Raw genomic sequence first — 14305 nt, forward strand, 5'->3', positions numbered from 1 at the left:
CCAACCTGAGCAACAGAACAAGACAGTGACAACATAAATAAATTAATTAAATAAAATAAATTCTAAGCATATGTTGATCTTTTAGATGTGCATATGTGTATATGCATATATGCATTCATTGAGATAATTTACAAAATTACAACATCAAACACAAGTTTTCGAAGGTCTGAACTAAGAGAGCTCATATCCACTAATAACTGAAAAATACCCATCAACTCATTTTCAAACACCATCATGAGGAAAATGAGTCATATTTTGTTGACAAAAGTTAGAAAATTTTCATATAGCCAAACGGAAAGAAAAAGGCGTTCGGTCATATTGCCTTAGCATCAAGATCACTCCAGTTGCATAGGGCTAGAATTTTCTGGCATATCAACCTGCTCCAATGAGTATCAGAACAATGAGTAAGTCATTTTTGAAAATGATAGTAGGTTAAAATTTAGAATAGTTCTACATAGGTAATTTTGGTGCAATTCCTAAGAGGAGGGAAACCTAAATGTCAGAATTTCATGGTGTGCCTTGGTCTGAGAATTGGATGAGTATGTGCTGACCATGATTTCACAATCTGGTCTATATAGATTTCACACCATATTATATGGCTGTCATTGCTTTTAGTTTTATCAATATTGATAATTTGCCACCTGCAGCCCAATCTCTCAGATCTAGCAGTTGGAGGGGGAGAAGACCAGATGGCCATTCCAAAGTTACAAGGACACCACCAAAGCTAGAGTGCAACTCACTTTCAAAAAGAAGACAGAGAAGCAGGCGGCCTATTCATGGCTTATGTGACTGTGATGTGGGATGCTATAGCATCTGTTTTTTCATAGGCACATTTCCTTACTCCTTCCTGTCTTCTAATGATGCTGAAGACAAGGATGGTTAGCAAGCAGTGGGTGCTAAAATTAAACAACTAATAAATTATTATCAAAGCAGTAAGATCTTTCCTACGTTTTAGTACCTTTACCATATTTTGCCAATAAAAATTAAATATATGCCCTTAGTAAATTGGTTCAGTTAGAAAGGCTTTAAAACAAGTAACAAGCAAGTAAAAGCTCTAAGTGAATTTTCATGTGAGAGAACATCAACCTAAATCTTTCCTATGAAACTGTACCAAAATACAAATTAAGGTGAAAATTTGTCCCTATCCAAATCTTTTGTTAAATTGTAATCCAAACTAATGGAGGTGGGGCCTGGTGGGAGGAGACTGGATGATGGAGGTGGAGTTTCCATGAATGGTTTAGCATCAGTCCCCCTTGGGGCCAATGTACAGTGAGTGAGTTCTCATGAGATCTGGTTGTTTAAAAGTCTGCAGCACCTTGACCCTCTCTCTCTCTTCCTCCTGCTCCGAGCATGTGAGACAGCTTGCTCCCCCTTTACCTTCCACCAAGATTGTAATTTTGCTGAGGACTCTCCAGAAACAAAAGCCACCATACTTCCTGTACATCCTGCAGAACCATGAACCAATTAAACCTCTTTCCTTTATAAATTACCCAGCCTCAAGCATTTCATTTAGCAATGCAAGAACAGATGAATACAACATTCAACATTCAAATGTAATGTTGGATATGAAAGTTCATTCTAGGTAACTAGCACTGAATGCATTTGTTCCTTGTTTATAAACATAGAAAGTAGAAGCAGAACCGTACAAAGAAAAACTGTCTCACAGTTGCTATAAACACCAGTTAAGCCACTCTCACCGGGACTTTTGGAAGGCCTAAACTACTGACAGCTTTTTTTTTTTTTAACGTTAACTTTCATCTATTGATGCTATTTTCAAATCATTACCCTTTAGTATCTTCCCTGAAGCAGAGTTATATCCACAGACACAGTTCATTTCCATCACCCTGCCCTGCTTTTTCCTTTAAGTAAAATGAAGATAAAGCATTCTTTGGGGAAAAACAATATTGCATTCAGAGGCACCAATATTTTGCTTCTCTCCCTCTGAGTGACAGCAACTCTAAATCTCTCTGCTTAGGATGGAACTTAATTGTCAATTTCCCTGGTATATCAACTGCTATCAGAAATATAAGGGTAGGCCTGTGGGGAATGAGTATAGTTCACGACATCTGAAACTCTCTACCTCTTTTGACAAGTGTGTGTGGATGTAAATAAATTTTAGTGGTGGTACAAAGAACCCTCAACTGGTTCATGACTACTTTAGTAATCTATTACACTATAATTTTACCTATGCACACAGACGTTCACACCATGAAACTAACATGAATACATAGATTTAAAAGTGTTAAGACTAAAAAGGAGTGAAACTATCTCTAAACATAGATTTAACTACTATGATTTTATGGTAATATTATTAATTTAATAATTACTTTTTGATGGTGTATCTTAGTAGTCCTGTTTCCTGCTGCTTATAAGAGAACATCTGAAATTGAGTAATTTATGAAGAAAAATGAATTCATTTCTTAAAGTTCTGGGGGCTGAGAAGTCCAAGGTCAAGGGGCTGCTTCTGGTGAGATTCTCTGCTGATTCCTGAGGTGGCCCATGTTAACACATAGCCAAAGGGCTCAGTTTTACTTCAGGTCTCTCTTCTTCTCAACCAATGAATCCTTTTACACATTAATCCATTAATCTTTGATATAATCACCTCTTAAAGGCCCACCTCTTAATACTGCCACACTGGGAAGTAGGTTTCAACATAAGTTTTGGAGGGGATATTCAAACCATAGCAGTATACCATTAGATGACATGGTGATTATAGTAACATAAGGTATTTACTGTAATAAGGTTTTTTTTTTTTTTTAGTCTGGTACAAAACTAAGACATTTAAGTTAACAAAAGAGGAGAGAAAGTTATAATGGTTGTGCCCTCTTGGATACATGATTATAGAGTGGGAGCAGGTCATGGAAGGCTCCCTTTAGAAATGACTTCAGGTAAATGTGGAATCATTAGGACCTCCACTGCAGGGAGAAAAGTCAGGCAAGGGAGGAAGGTAGCAATAACAGTGACTGAACACTGCTAGTTCCAAAACGTTCTGTATCCTTCGACATGTCTGGGACACAGGGTATGTACACGGATGTCATGAAATGGGATAGAAAAAGGGAATTCAAGGACAAATCACCTAAGACCATTTCACTAGACATCAGTCTTTGGTCACACATAATAAAATTCCAAAAATACCTTGTATCAAGTATTCAATGTAGGATGGAATTCTCAAGGGGGATGCAGCAAGGATAACGGAAAGAGACAAGGGAAGAAGGAAAGTAAAGTGAAAAGCAGCCATTAGGGAGAAAAAGAGTAAATAAGAGTGTTGTCAAAGATGTTGAGGAAGGCATCCCAGTAAAAGTGTCAAGAAGCAGCAAGATGTTGCAGAGGCCAGTTAAGATGACCCCTGAGATGCATCAATCACACAATCGTACCATGCTGAGGTTGAATAATGCACTATCCCCAAAGCAGTCCACATCTTAATCCCCAGAGTCTGTGAATATGTGATCTTTCATGGCAAAGGGACTTTGCAGATGTGATTAAGTTAAGGATGTTGAGATGAAGAGATGACCCTGGATTAGCTAGGCAAGCCCCATGGCATTACAAGGGCACTTATAAGAGGGAGGCATAGGGTCAGAATCAGACAGAGAGATGGGATCTGCTGCAACAGCTAAGGAACGCAGGTAGCCTCCAAGGTGGAAAAAAAAAGGAGATAGATTCTCCCTTGGAGTCTTCCAAGGGAAGGAGCTTTGCTGACACTTAGCTCCATCAGGTTATTTTCAGAAAGTGGCCTCCAGAACCATGTTTATTAATGAGTGTTCTTCACATCATTAAGTTTGTGATTAGGTGTTACAGCTGATGACTTGTACATGGTGATGAAGGAGTAGAAAGTAGGGAAAAACAAATGTGACTGCTCCCTCTGGAATGCTAGTTAAGAATTAAACAGCAGCTGGGCAAGGTGGCCCATACCTGTAATCCAACTCTCTCGGAGGCCAAGGCAGGCAGATCACAAAGTCATAAGATCGAGACTATCCTGGCCAACATGGTGAAATCCCGTCTCTATTAGAAATACAAAAATTAGCTGTGCATGCTGCAGGCATCTGTAGTCCCAGCTACTCAGAAGACTGAGCCAGGAGAATTACTTGAACACAGGAGGCAGAGGTTGCAGTGAGCCAAGATCGCACCCCTGCATTCCATTTTGATGACAGAATAAGATTCCATTTCAAATAAATAAACAAATAAACAAATAAATAAGTGTACAGGAGGAATGAAATCAGGCTGCTAGAAAGTGTCCATTATATGTGCATGACTACATTTCCAAATAAAGAGGACATCAGAAATAAATCAATTGAAAAGATTATCTATAAGCATCTAGATGAAAACATTTGTAGGAAAAAAAAAAAGCAAATGCTATTAATGCTAGAGTTTGCTTTCTAAGCTCTGAAAAGTCAAATCATTTTGACATTTATTTCCAAAGTAGTTTAACCTTTTAAATACCAAAAAAGTAATATTGTAATTTCTTCTTGAGACATAAGATCAATGAACACAAAAACAAGATGGCATTGCTGTTGAAAATGACTGCAAAAGTCCACTGCCTTTGAAAGATAATGAGATTAAATAGAATGTTTCCTAAAATTAGTAATTTTCTGGCTAGATATTCAAGGAATCCCAACTCATGAGATTAAAAGGGATACTATTTTATATCTTTTAATTATTTTTTAAATGGTTGATCCCACATCATTTCAGAGAGTTATTCTAAGACTTAACCATATAAATAGTGATTTTTTAAAAACACCTGAAAACAGAGTGTCAGCAAAATGTGCTCAGTATTCTAGCTGCACTTTAAATATAATGTTTAAACTATAACCTAATATTTCAAATATAAAATAATATGTGACAATTTGCCCTTCTAAGTTCATTCACTGATTTTTAAGTAAGTATCTGGCTTAAACATTGAAAGTTGCAACCTATGATATCTTAACAAAATAATTAAATAGTTGACATTTTTAACTAATGATTATAAAAGGCTAAATGCAAATACTCACAATAAAAGTGATCAAAAAAACTTTTATGAACTTTAAAATCTCTACTTGGCAAGTTTCCCATTTTAAAATTTACTTTGATTATGAATCTTCAACTTTTGAAAGGTAAGAAATTAGTGAAGATACATATCCCTGGACATAGTGTGTTCTTCTATTCATTTACCAGACAGCATTTGCCTATTGCTTTGCCAGATTTTATTTGTTAATCTTCTTCCCAGAATAGCATAATTTGAAGAAGCCAATCAATTACCACTAAAAGGACAAGTGAAAGACTAAGCATTCCCCGAGGAAGGTTTAAATTTTCCAAGTAATTGAGAAGAAAATATACCGAATAAAATAGTAGTCAATTTAGAGGACTTAATTACAACTAACTAAATGCTAAATAATTCCATTCTTCTGTGCATATATATGATATAAGAACAAATGCAGGGGGTAAAAAAAATATCTTAGACTCAGTACACAGTTGCTTCCAAGCTGCTATCTCTTATTAAAAAAAAATTCCATAAGACATTGCACTGATTTCCCCCTCCCCCTAGGTTTGCAAAACTTAAGAACAAAAACGATGCCTACTCATTCACCAGCGAAAACAGAATGCTTGGTTTACCAAAACATGACTAACAAAGCCCAGAATCCAAAATAACTTAAGTATTCCCATCCAATGTTAAGGCACCACAGAAGGGTTTTCTGCAGAATGTAAAGGAACTCTACCCAGAAAGTTGGTCAGCTTTGGACCAATGTGCAGGAGAGCATAGGCCTTCTCAGAAAGCCAGCATCGCCCAGGGGCACTGCCTACCCTTCTCAGCTGAGGTTAGGCATCCACGTTAGGTGGATTTATTAGGTGGATGAGGGTAGCTCATAAGGCATTTCTCCTAATGTTATCCCTCCCCTAATTCCCCACCCATGACAAGTCCTGGTGTGTGATATTACCCTCCCTGTCTCCATGTCTTCTCATTGCTCAGCTCCCACTTATGAGTGGGAACATTTGGTGTTTGGTGTTCTGTTCCAGCGTTAGTTTGCTGAGAATGATGATTTCCAGCTTCATCCATGTCCATGCAAAGGACATGAACTCATTCCTTTTAATGGTATTCCATGGTGTATATGTGCCACTTTTTCTTTATCCAGTTTATCATTCATGGGCATTTGGGTTGGTTCCCTTTGCTGTTGTGAATACTGCTGTAATAAATATATGTGTGCATGTGTCTTTATGGTAGAATGATTTATAATCCTTTGGATATGTACACAGTAATGGGATGGCTGGGTTGAACAGTATTTCTGGTTCTAGATCCCTGAGAAATTGCTACACTGTCTTTCACAATGGTTATACTAATTTATACTCCCAACAGCAGTGTAAAAGCACTCCTGCTGCATCCATGTCCCTACAAAGGATGTTCTCACTCATAGGTGGGAACTGAACAATGAGATAACTTGGACTCGGGAAGGGGAACATCACACACCGGGGCCTATCATGGGGAGGGAGGAGCGGGGAGGGATTGCATTGGGAGTTATACCTGATGTAAATGACGAGTTGATGGGTGCTGACGAGTTGATGGGTGCAGCACAGCAACCTGGCACAAGTATACATATGTAACAAACCTGCACGTTATGCACATGTACCCTAGAACTTAAAGTATAATAATAATATAATAATAATAATAATAATAATAATAATAATAATAAAAAGCACTCCTATTTCTACAAATTCTCTCCAGTATTTATGGTTTCCTGACTTTTCATCAATGATCCCCATGAAATATATATATATGTATCTGTTTTGGTGCCAGTACCATGCTGTTTTGGTTCCTGGGGCCTTGTAGTATAATTTGAAGTCAGTTAACATGATGCCTCCGGCTTTGTTCATTTTGCTTACGATGGTGTTAGCTATACAAGTTCTTTTTCGGTTCCATACGAAATGTAAGGTAGTTTTGTCTAATTCTGTGAAGAAAGTCAGAGTAGCTTGATGGGGATAGCATTGATTCTATAAATTACTTTGGGCAGTATGGCCATTTTCACAATATTGATTCTTCCAATCCATGAGCACGCAATGTTTTTCCAATTGTTTGTGTCCTCTCTTATTTCCTTCAACAGTGGTTTGTAGCTCTCCTTGAAGAGGTCCTTCACATCCCTTTTAAGTCGTATTCCTAGGTATTTTATTCTCTTTGTAGCAATTGTGAATGGAAGTTAACTCATGCTATGGTTCTCTGTTTGTCTATTATTGGGATATAGGAATGCTTGTGATTTTTCTGCCTTGATTTTGTATCCTGAGACTTTGCTAAAGTTGCTTAACAGCTTAAGGAGGTTTTGGGACTGAGACAATGGGGTTTTCTAAATATACTCCCATGTCATCTGTAAAGAGACAATTTGACTGCTCTCTTCCTATTTGAATACACTCTCTTTCTTTCTCTTGCCCGATTGCCCTGGCCACAACTTCCAATACTATGTTGAATAGGAGTGGTGACAAAGTGCATCCTTGTCTTGTGCTAGTTTTCAAAGGGAATGCTTCCAGCTTGTGCCCAGTTAGTATGATATTTACTATGGCTTTATCACAAATAGCTCTTATTAGAGATATATTCCATCAATACCTACTTTATTGAGAATTTTTAGCATGAAGGGATGTTGAATGTTTTTGAATGCCTTTTCTGCATCTATTTAGATAATCATGTGGCTTTTTTTCATTCTGTTTATGTGATGGATAACATTTATTGATTTTCATATGTTGATTCAGTCTTCCATCCCATTGATGAAGTTGATTTGATCATGGTGTATAAACTTTTTGATGTGCTGCTGGATTCGGTTTGCCAGTATTTTACTGAAGACTTTCACATCAATGTTCATCAGGGATATTTGCCTGAAATTTTATTTTTCTGTTGTGTCTCAGCCACGTTTTGGTATCAGGATGATGCTAGCTTCATAAAATTAGTTAAGAAGGGTTCCTTCTTTTTCCATTGTTTGGAATAGTTTCAGAAGGAATGGTACCAGCTATTGTTTGTACCTCTGGCAGAATTCAGCTGTGAATCTTTCTAGTCCTGTGCTTTTTTTAGTTGGTAGGCTATTAATTACAGCCTCAATTTCAGAACTCATTATTGGTCTATTCAGGGATTTGACTTCTTCCTGGTTTAGTCCTGGGAAGTTGTATGCATCCAGGAATTTATCCATTTCTTCTAGATTTCCTAGCTTATTTGCATAGAGGTGTTTATAATATTCTCTGATGGTAGTTGTGTTTCTGTGGGATCAGTGGTGATATGCCATGTATACTTTTTTATTTTGTCTATTTAATTCTTCTGACTTTTCTTCTTTGTTAGTCTTGCTAGTGGTCCACCTATTTTGTTAATATTTTCAGAAAACCAGCTCCTGGATTCACTGATTTTTTGAGGATTTTTCTGTCTCTATCTCCACCAGTTCTGCTCCAATCTTAGTTGTTTCTTGTTTACTGCTAGCTTTGGAATTTGTTCCCTCTTGCTTCTTCAGTTCTTTCAACTGTGATGCTAGTGTGTCAATTTTAGATCTTCCCCACTTTCTCCATGGACATTTAGTGCTATAAATTTCCACCTAAACACTGCTTTTGCTGGGTCCCAGACATTCTAATATGTTGTATGTTTGTTCTCAATGGTTTCAAAAGAACATCTTTATTTCTACCTTCTTTTTAGTATGTACCCAGTAGTCATTCAGGAGCAGGTTGTTCAGTTTCCATGCAGTTGTGCAGTTTTGAGTAACTTTCTTAATCTTGAATCTAATTTGATCACACTCTGGTCTGACAGACTATTTGTTATGATTTCCATTCTTTTTCATTTGCTGAGGAGTTTTTTACATCCAATGATGTGGTCTATTTTCTAATAAGTGTGATGTGGTGCTGAGAAGAATGTATATACCGTTGATTTAGGGTGGAAAGTTCTGTAGATGTCTACTAGGTCCACTTCATTCAGAGTTGAGTTAAAGTCCTAATATCCTTGTTTTCTGTCTCATTGATCTGTCTAATATTTACAGTGGGATGTTAAAGTCTCCTACTATTATTGTGTGGGAGTCTGAGTCTCTTTGTAGGTGTCTAAGTACTTGCTTTATGAATCTGGGTGCTCCTGTGTTGAGTGAATATATATTTAGTATAGTTAGCTATTTTTGTTGGGTTGATCCCTTTACCATTATGTAATGCACTTCTTTGACTTCGTTGATCTTTGTTGGTTAAAATCTGTTTTATCAGAGACAAGGATTGCAAGCCCTCCGTCTTTTTTTTTCTTTTTTCTTTCTTTCTTTCTTTTTTTTTTTTCTAGCTTTCCCTTTGCTTGGTAAATAGTCCTCCATCTTTTTATTTTGAGCTTATGTGTATTTCTGCACATGAGATAGGACTATGTGAAAAGAGCAAACTTATGTTTGACTGGTATAACTGAAAGTGACAGGGAGAATGGAACCAAGTTGGAAACACTCTTCAGAATATGATCCAGGAGAACTTCCCTAACCTAGCAAGACAGGCAAATATCCAAATTCAGGAAATATAAAGATCACCTCAAAGGACACCCCAAGATACATAGTCGTTTGATTCACAAAGGTTGAAATGAAGGAAAAATGTTACGGGCAGCCAGAAAGTTCGGGTTACCCACAAAGGGAAGCCCATCAGACTAAAAATGGATCTCTCTTCAGAAACCTACAAGCCAGAAAACAGTGGGAGCCAATATTACACAGTTTTAGAGAAAAGAATTTTCAACCCAGAATTTCATATCCAGCCAAACTAAGCTTCTTTTTTTTAAATGTATTTATGTATTTATTATTATTATTATACTTTAAGTTCTAGGGTACATGTGCATAACATGCAGGTTTGTTACATATGTATACTTGTGTCATGTTGCTGTGCTGCACCCATCAACTCGTCAGCACCCATCAACTCGTCATTTACATCAGGTATAACTCCCAATGCAATCCCTCCCCCTTCCCCCCTCCCCATGATAGGCCCCGGTGTGTGATGTTCCCCTTCCTGAGTCCAAGCTATCTCATTGTTCAGTTCCCACCTATGAGTGAGAACATGCGGTGTTTGGTTTTCTGTTCTTGTGATAGTTTGCTAAGAATGATGGTTTCCAGCTGCATCCATGTCCCTACCAAGGACACAAACTCATCTTTTTTTATGGCTGCATAGTACTCCATGGTGTATATGTGCCACATTTTCTTAATCCAGTCTGTCACTGATGGACATTTGGGTTGATTCAACCATTATGGAAAACAGTATGGCGATTCCTCAAGGATCTAGAACTAGATGTACCATATGACCCAGCCATCCCATTACTGGGTATATACCCAAAGGATGATAAATCATGCTGCTATAAAGACACATGCACACGTATGTTTATTGCGGCACTATTCACAATAGCAAACTAAGCTTCATATGCGAAGGAGAAAGAAAATCCTTTAAAGACAAGCAGACGCTGAGCAATTTTGTCACCTCCAGGCCTGCCTTACAAGAGCTCCTGAAGGAAGCACTAAACATTGAAAGGAACAACCGGTACCAGCCACTGCCAAAACATACCAAATTGTAAAGACCATCGACGCTATGAAGAAACTGCGTCAACTCATGTGCAAAATAACCGGCTAACATCATAATGACAGGATCAAATTCACACATAACATTATTAACCTTAAATGTAAACAGGCTAAATGCCCCAATTAAAAGACACAAACTGGAAAACTGGATAAAGAGTCAAATTTCAGGGGGAAGTAGGAATTGGGAAAAGAATGGTTTTCAGAACTATTTCAAATGGTTGCTGCAATAAAAACATATTTGTGCATATTCAAGCTAAAACATCCTTTTCAGCCTTCAAAAACTTTAACCATTCTGTGGCTGTTCATTGTGGAAAGGAAGAAAATACATTCTTACATCAACGTATGCATGCTAGGTAAATGCCACATGTGCACATTAGGAGGCACGCACATGCCAAGACATATTCACACATGTTCGCAAATGGTGCCGTATGCGTCACCAGATGTGACGTGTCGCATGGAGCTTCACAGGTAGGAAGCTCATTAGAAGCAGATGGGATGAAGATCCCAGAGAAGTCTCCACTGTTGGAGCTTCTGGGAAATACTGAGGTAACACAGTCCTCACCAAGACTCGTTTCCTTCTTTCCTGAGAAGTATTAGTCTTCCTACTCCCAGAGGCCAGTATGTTAGTGCCCATGATAATTTTATTGCTCCATTCTGTCCCTTTCTCTAGCAGATGTCATGGACCCACCTTGTAGGATTTTGGAAAGGAATGGTCCCTGATGAGAAATGAATCAGTAAGTTAGTTTTGCAGAATGAGGAAACTGGGAGAAGTGCAAGAAACAGCATTTTAGCTCTCAGTAATGAATAAGGTGTGTCAAGATGGAATAATAACAGTACTCCAAATTGAAGGAGAGCCTGAAAAGAATGAGAAACCAAGGGTTAAATGCAGTGATTCCTAGGTACACTCAGGTTGGATGAAAGATGAAGTATACCATCTGGAGGAAAGAAATGATGACTGTCGTTGTGATGATGGAGATGGGGCAGATGGTGGACCACAGTGGACACTTGTTGATGAATTTTGAATGAGACAGTCTTACACAATCAATTATATAGGAAGATGAAGAAAGAATAGCTTTAAAAATAGATTGGAGAGTGTACAAATCATACCCAGAATATGATTAAAATAGTAACACTTAAAGTGAGCAGATAACCAAGGAAAGTAGAGATGTATCACAGAAGAAGAAATGGCAGGACTTGTTATTTCTGAACATGATTTACACTGGGGACAGGAAAGAGATGGGATTCAAATTCAAGATTAGGGACTGAGAGGAGATGCTATGAGCAGGGAGCAGGGTAAGCTTGGGAAGATGATGAGACAATTTTAGAAAAACTGAATTGAGTTTTGGGCAGAGCATATAAGCAATGTTGTTCAAAGCAGAGCTATAAGGGCAGGAGGAAACTTGGAGGGGAAGTTAGAGCAGAAGACATAGGCCCCTGGGGTCTCTCCAAAGGAAATTATCATCAAACAATGAGTAGATGTAAAGCTACATAGGACAGTACAGAAGGAAGAGAAGTGACTCAAGGATCACATTTAGGGAGTGACAATAACTGCAAAGGCAGGAGGAACAGACAGTCAGAAAAGTCAGTTCAGTTATTAAGCAGTGGAAGAAAAATAGGACAATAGAATGAGAGGAAGGAAAAATTTACCTAAAGCAGGGAAATAAAAAAGTCAGGGCCTATGGAGAATCTCCTAGGAGGGTATAGGTTTCTTGAGGGATCAGCCCATCTGGTGGTCAGCTGGACAACTGAGGGGATTCTGCCTATTGTGAAAAAGAAAGGTGTAACAGAAGTGGGAATAATTAAATAAATGTTTCTCAATAAGTGTACCTGCTCTTGAGGTCAGGACAGAGATATAGGTCTTAGAATTATAATTAGGTTACAATGACTGAAAAGGTGTTTTTTGTTTTTGTTTTTGTGTTTTGTTTTGTTTGGAGACAGGGTCTTGCTCTGTCACCCAAACTGGAGTGCAGTAGTGTGATCTGGGCTCACTGCAGCCTCTGCCTTCCAGGCTCAAGTGATCCTCCAATCTCAACCCAGCATGTAGCTGGGACTACTATACCACCATGCCTGGCTAATTTTTGTATATTTTGTAGAAACGTATTTTGCCATGTTGCTCAGGCGGGTCTCCAACTTCTGAACTATCCTCCTACTTCGGCCACCATGCCTCGCTGCAAATGTCTTGATAATGGATATGTTTCGAGTAAAAAAAGAAATGCCAATTTCAGGTTTAAAAAAAAAAATGCATCCAAACAAGAAAATATGGAAAATCACTAATCTCTAAAAGCCTACTAATTACCTTATAATTATCAAGAAAGTAATAAATAACATATCTGTCAGTCCCATGTATCTCCAAAGCATCTAATAATTTTGACCTTCACTCACCTCTGAACTCTCTCTCTTTTCTTAACTGGACAGTTTTACCTATAACTGCAACTTAGGATGGTTATGTCTTGTCTTGGCCTCCAATAGTTGGCAAATTTCTATCAGTACCATCCTTCCAATGCCTCTGCAGAGCGTCATGCCTTCCCTATTTCCTCAATCTATAATACAGTTGAATCTATCACTAGATCTGAACTTGCACTACTAATCTTCTGTCTTCTATCCCTACCTGTACTATCATGAAACTGATATTCCTTAAATAACTCTGTAATGTCCAGCTATGATTCCACCATTGCCTGCAGAATAACATCCATGGCTTACCACAAGTTGTACCACCTGAAATTATCTGATTTCAGTTTCATCACAGAAGCTCAACATGCCCTTGAGCTAACACTCAACAGAACACACCCCATTCCTCAACACTTACTGTACCTACATGTTTGTTCACCCTTTTTCCTCTGTCCTTATGACAAAATTCTATGCAGTTCATAAGTCACCTCCTTTGGAAGAGCTTCTGTGATAGTCTAGCTTCCAAGATGGCCAATTGACACCTACTATTAACACCTTCCAAGGTGATAAGGTTTCACCTCCAAATGTAGTGCAAAAGTGACAAGGTGTCACCTCCAAGATCAAGTTCTAAGAGTGTGTGGCCTTCCTATTAGACTCCCTTTCAGCCTCTTTCTTTCTCTCCTCACTTTCCGAAAAGCCAGCTGTTAAGATCACATGTGTAACTCTAGAGAGAAGCTAGTGTGGCCAAGAACTGAGGCCTCCTTCCCAGTGACACATGAGGGAGATTCTCCAACACCATCATAAAACTGCAAGCCTGTTCTACAACTTGATTGCTACATGATGAGAGACCCTGAGCTAGAACCGGCCAGCTACATTGCTCTTGAATCCCTGAAGTACAGAAATGTATGAGAGAATAAATGTTTGCAGTTTTCACCTACATTTTAGAGGAATTTTTTATGCAGCAATAGGTAACTAATGCTCTGTCCTAAGTGACACAAATGGAAAACAAGATTCTGTGCTGCCAAGGTGTGTTTTCACTCACTTATGGAATGTATGATGTGCATGTCTTGTAGCATGGGTATTTTCAATTATTGTTTTGTCTTCTTTACTAAGAGTCTGCCTTCCCTGGGATCAGAGGTTGATTCTTATCTCTGTTTCTATGACTGACGGTATCTGGTATGATGACTTTCTCAAAGTTTAAGATGTCAGTACATAGTTATCAAATGTATAAACGAAGAATGCATAAAAGATGTTGTATGCATGGTCTCTCTGTCTTTAAAGGAAGAATAGCTACATGCAGCCTGGAATTACCACACCTTCCTTTGAGAAGCCATATGCCTGTGGATCTCTGAAGTGAGAAACAACCTGCTGCCTTCAATTCGCCGTAGTGTTTTGAATTATGAGCTGAGCATTTG

General features: G+C 38.2%; 1 protein-coding gene across 3 annotated transcripts in view; it reads right to left on the minus strand.

Moving 5' to 3' along the window:
* The window catches only part of LOC126947159 (neuroligin-4, X-linked-like), a 324049-nt gene that overhangs the window by 280971 nt on the left and 28773 nt on the right, over nt 1-14305 (minus strand). The gene's annotated exons all lie outside the window — the stretch shown is intronic.

This window comes from Macaca thibetana, chromosome Y (genome assembly GCF_024542745.1).
Source record: "Macaca thibetana thibetana isolate TM-01 chromosome Y, ASM2454274v1, whole genome shotgun sequence".
NCBI lineage: Eukaryota > Metazoa > Chordata > Mammalia > Primates > Cercopithecidae > Macaca > Macaca thibetana.